The sequence below is a fragment of the Lissotriton vulgaris genome, chromosome 10 (genome assembly GCF_964263255.1).
Source record: "Lissotriton vulgaris chromosome 10, aLisVul1.2, whole genome shotgun sequence".
NCBI classification, from domain to species: Eukaryota; Metazoa; Chordata; class Amphibia; order Caudata; family Salamandridae; genus Lissotriton; species Lissotriton vulgaris.
In genome coordinates, this window is record NC_141698.1 from 725,577,534 (window position 1) to 725,583,533 (window position 6,000).

Consider the following 6,000-nt stretch of genomic DNA (forward strand, 5'->3'; position numbering starts at 1 on the left):
ACTGCGCCTCTTTTACTGCCAGCCTTTCTTCTCGTAAGCAAGTACAAAGTGCGTGTTTACGCACCGCTTGCAGGTTTTCAAAACATAAATAAAAGGCATTGTCATTTACAATGCCAATGGCTCAAACTCTCGCAAATGCAAGACTTATTGCATTGCAAATGCTTGTCCTTCACTCTGTTTCTCCATTTGTGCGGCAGAAACTTGTTTGGAGGCAATCTTGGCTACGATTCTTTGTGGTGCCATTTTGAATTTGAAGACTGTCTGGGTTAGCGCTGTAGTGCATGGTCTTCGCCGGGGCTCCACAGCTGATTGAAACCTCTCACTACAGTGATTCAGTGGACGTGCACTGTGGTTATGCACACCAAATGTAAGCCTGTCTCCGCTAAGTTATTATGTTCACCTGGAAATGCTGCCTTTGTCATGCCTGAACAAGGTCAATTCCCCATCTTGTACTCTTTTGCTTAAATTGAGCCGGTTGTTTCCGATGCTCGGCACTTACACTTAATTGCCAACACTGTTGCTTGTGAAGCCTCCCACACTGTGACTTTGTCTGGCTAATTTTGAAATGGCCACTACAACAGTCAATTATTAATTCAATGTACATTAAAAATGACTTACTTGTCTCTCTAGTCATTCTTATACTTTGGGGGCCTGGAATAGTCTGAATTGTGAAAACCCAAGGGGGTGATGGATGGAGCGTTGATAATACAAACACTCACCCCCAGTCAACTGATCTGGGTTTAATCCATCACCGTTCTTTAGCTCACTCCGCCACCCCAGTTCAGACATGGCCATATGCAAATCAGTCTGACCGTGTGCCTCATGGGAACAGTCCAGCCCGAACTGCCAAGCCATGTCTTCCCTGGACCGGAATCAAGCTTCCCAGGACCGGTTTCTGGCATTACAGCTGTCTTCAGCTGGGCTTGCTTGAATTCAGTTGCAAAGTGAGCAAGGGACTCACGTCTGAGCATACCCTGACAACTTAGGGCGTACAAAGAAAAACCAAAGGGGATGATGGACGGGGCGTTGACAATACAAACACTCACCCCAGTCAACTGATCTGGGTTTAATCCATCACCGTTCTTTAGCTCACTCCGCCACCCCAGTTCAGACATGGCCATATGCAAATCAGTCTCACCCTGTGCCTCATGGGAACAGTCCAGCCCGAACTGCCAAGCCATGTCTTCCCTGGACCGGAATCAAGCTTCCCAGGACCGGTTTCTGGCATTACAGCCGTCTTCAGCTGGGCTTGCTTGAATCCAGTGGCAAAGTGAGCAGGGGACTCACGTCTGAGCATAGCCTGCCAATTTAGGGCGAACAAAGAAAAACCAAAGGGGATGATGGACGGAGCGTTGACAATACAAACACTCACCCCTAGTCAACTGATCTGGGTTTAATCCATCACTGTTCTTTAGCTCACTTCGCCACCCCAGTTCAGACATGGCCATATAAAAATCAGTCTGACCCTGTGCCTCATGGGAACAGTCCAGCCCGAACTGCCAAGCGATGTCTTCCCTGGACCGGAATCAAGCTTCCCAGGACCGGTTTCTGGCATTACAGCCGTCTTCAGCTGGGCTTGCTTGAATCCAGTGGCAAAGTGAGCAAGGGACTCACGTCTGAGCATACCCTGCCAACTTAGGGCGAACAAAGAAAAACCAAAGGGGATGATGGGTGGAGCGTTGACAATACAAACACTCACCCCAGTCAACTGATCTTGGTTTAATCCATCACCGTTCTTTAGCTCACTCCGCCACCCCAGTTCAGACATGGCCATATGCAAATCAGTCTCACCCTGTGCCTCATGGGAACAGTCCAGCCCGAACTGACAAGCCATGTCTTCCCTGGACCGGAATCAAGCTTCCCAGGACCGGTTTCTGGCATTACAGCCGTCTTCAGCTGGGCTTGCTTGAATCCAGTGGCAAAATGAGCAAGGGACTCACGTCTGAGCATAGCCTGCCAATTTAGGGCGAACAAAGAAAAACCAAAGGGGATGATGGACGGAGCGTTGACAATACAAACACTCACCCCCAGTCAACTGATCTGGGTTTAATCCATCACTGTTCTTTAGCTCACTCCGCCACACCAGTTCAGACATGGCCATATGAAAATCAGTCTGACCCTGTGCCTCATGGGAACAGTCCAGCCCGAACTGCTAAGCGATGTCTTCCCTGGACCGGAATCAAGCTTCCCAGGACCGGTTTCTGGCATTACAGCCGTCTTCAGCTGGGCTTGCTTGAATCCAGTGGCAAAGTGAGCAAGGGACTCAGGTCTGAGCATATCCTGCCAACTTAGGGCGAACAAAGAAAAACCAAAGGGGATGATGGATGGAGCGTTGACAATACAAACACTCACCCCCAGTCAACTGATCTGGGTTTAATCCATCACCATTCTTTAGCTCACTCCGCCACCCCAGTTCAGACCTGGCCATATGCAAATCAGTCTGACCCTGTGCCTCATGGGAACAGACCAGCCCAAACTGCCAAGCCATGTCTTCCCTGGACCGGAATCAAGCTTCCAAGGACTGGTTTCCGGCATTACAGCCGTCTTCAGCTGGGCTTGCTTGAATCCAGTGGCAGAGTGAGCAAGGGACTCACGACTGAGCAAACACTGCCAACTTAGGGCTAACAAAGAAAAACCAAAGGGGATGATGGACGGAGCGTTGACAATTCAAACACTCACCCCCAGTCAACTGATCTGGGTTTGATCCATCACCGTTCTTTAGCTCACTCCGCCACCCCAGTTCAGACATGGCCATATGCAAATCAGTCTGACCCTGTGCCTCATGGGAACAGTCCAGCCCGAACTGCCAAGCCATGTCTTCCCTGGACCGGAATCAAGCTTCCCAGGACCGGTTTCTGGCATTACAGCCGTCTTCAGCTGGGCTTGCTTGAATAAAGTGGCAAAGTGAGCAAGGGACTCACGTCTGAGCATACCCTGCCAACTTAGGGCAAACAAAGAAAAACCGAAGGGGGTGATGGACAGAGCGTTGACAATACAAACACTCACCCCCAGTCAACTGATCTGGGTTTAATCCATCACCGTTCTTTAGGTCACACCCCCACCCCAGTTCAGACATGGCTATATGCAAATCAGTCTGACCCAGTGCCTCATGGGAACAGTCCAGCCCGAACTGCCAAGCCATGTCTTCCCTGGACCGGAATCAAGCTTCCCAGGACCGGTTTCTATCATTACAGCCGTCTTCAGCTGGGCTTGCTTGAATCCAGTGGCAAAGTGAGCAAGGGACTCACGTCTCAGCATTCCCTGCCAACTTAGGGCAAACAAAGAAAACCCAAAGGGGATGATGGACGGAGCGTTGACAATACAAACACTCACGCCCAGTCAACTGATCTGGGTTTAATCCATCACCGTTCTTTAGCTCACTCGGCAACCCCAGTTCAGACATGGCCTTATGCAAATCGGTCTGACCCTGTGCCTCATGGGAACAGTCCAGCCCGAACTGCCAGGCCATGTCTTCCCTGGACCAGAATAAAGCTTCCCAGGACCGGTTTCTGGCATTACAGCCGTCTTCAGCTGGGCTTGCTTGAATCCAGTGGCAAAGTGAGCAAGGGACTCACGTCTGAGCATACCCTGCCAACTTAGGGCGAACAAAGAAAAACCAAAGGGGTTGATGGACGGAGCATTGACTATACAAACACTCACCCCTAGTCAACTGTTTTGGGTTTGATCCATCACCGTTCTTTAGCTCACATCGCCACCCCAGTTCAGACTTGGTCATATGCAAATCAGTCTGACCCTGTGCCTCATGGGAACAGTCCAGCCCGAACTGCCAAGCCGTGTCTTCCCTGGACCGGAATCAAGCTTCCCAGGACCGGTTTCTGGGATTATAGCCGTCTTCAGCGAGGCTTGCTTGAATCCAGTGGCAAAGTGAGCAAGGGACTCACGTCTGAGCATACCCTGCCACCTTAGGGCGAACAAAGAAAAACCAAAGGGGATGATGAACGGAGCGTTGACAATACAAACACTCACCCCCAGTCAACTGATCTGGGTTTAATCCATCACCGTTCTTTAGCCCACTCTGACACCCCATTTCAGACATGGCCATATGAAAATCAGTCTGACCCAGTGCCTCATGGGAACAGTCCAGCCCGAACTGCCAAGCCATGTCTTCCCTGGACCGGAATCAAGCTTCCCAGGACCGGTTTCTGGCATTTCAGCCGTCTTCAGCTGGGCTTGCTTGAATCCAGTGGCAAAATGAGCAAGGGACTCACGTCTGAGCATAGCCTGCCAATTTAGGGCGAACAAAGAAAAACCAAAGGGGATGATGGACGGAGCGTTGACAATACAAACACTCACCCCCAGTCAACTGATCTGGGTTTAATCTATCACTGTTCTTTAGCTCACTCCGCCACACCAGTTCAGACATGGCCATATGAAAATCAGTCTGACCCTGTGCCTCATGGGAACAGTCCAGCCCGAACTGCTAAGCGATGTCTTCCCTGGACCGGAATCAAGCTTCCCAGGACCGGTGTCTGGCATTACAGCCGTCTTCAGCTGGGCTTGCTTGAATCCAGTGGCAAAGTGAGCAAAGGACTCACGTCTGAGCATACCCTGCCAACTTAGGGCGAACAAAGAAAAACCAAAGGGGATGATGGATGGAGCGTTGACAATACAAACACTCACCCCCAGTCAACTGATCTGGGTTTAATCCATCACCATTCTTTAGCTCACTCCGCCACCCCAGTTCAGACCTGGCCATATGCAAATCAGTCTGACCCTGTGCCTCATGGGAACAGACCAGCCCAAACTGCCAAGCCATGTCTTCCCTGGACCGGAATCAAGCTTCCAAGGACTGGTTTCCGGCATTACAGCCGTCTTCAGCTGGGCTTGCTTGAATCCAGTGGCAGAGTGAGCAAGGGACTCACGACTGAGCAAACACTGCCAACTTAGGGCGAACAAAGAAAAACCAAAGGGGATGATGGACGGAGCGTTGACAATTCAAACACTCACCCCCAGTCAACTGATCTGGGTTTGATCCATCACCGTTCTTTAGCTCACTCCGCCACCCCAGTTCAGACATGGCCATATGCAAATCAGTCTGACCCTGTGCCTCATGGGAACAGTCCAGCCCGAACTGCCAAGCCATGTCTTCCCTGGACCGGAATCAAGCTTCCCAGGACCGGTTTCTGGCATTACAGCCGTCTTCAGCTGGGCTTGCTTGAATCAAGTGGCAAAGTGAGCAAGGGACTCACGTCTGAGCATACCCTGCCAACTTAGGGCAAACAAAGAAAAACCGAAGGGGGTGATGGACAGAGCGTTGACAATACAAACACTCACCCCCAGTCAACTGATCTGGGTTTAATCCATCACCGTTCTTTAGGTCACTCCCCCACCCCAGTTCAGACATGGCCATATGCAAATCAGTCTGACCCAGTGCCTCATGGGAACAGTCCAGCCCGAACTGCCAAGCCATGTCTTCCCTGGACCGGAATCAAGCTTCCCAGGACCGGTTTCTATCATTACAGCCGTCTTTAGCTGGGCTTGCTTGAATCCAGTGGCAAAGTGAGCAAGGGACTCACGTCTCAGCATTCCCTGCCAACTTAGGGCAAACAAAGAAAACCCAAAGGGGATGATGGACGGAGCGTTGACAATACAAACACTCACGCCCAGTCAACTGATCTGGGTTTAATCCATCACCGTTCTTTAGCTCACTCCGCAACCCCAGTTCAGACATGGCCATATGCAAATCAGTCTGACCCTGTGCCTCATGGGAACAGTCCAGCCCGACCTGCCAGGCCATGTCTTCCCTGGACCAGAATAAAGCTTCCCAGGACCGGTTTCTGGCATTACAGCCGTCTTCAGCTGGGCTTGCTTGAATCCAGTGGCAAAGTGAGCAAGGGACTCACGTCTGAGCATACCCTGCCAACTTAGGTCGAACAAAGAAAAACCAAAGGGGTTGATGGACAGAGCATTGACTATACAAACACTCACCCCCAGTCAACTGTTTTGGGTTTGATCCATCACCGTTCTTTAGCTCACTTC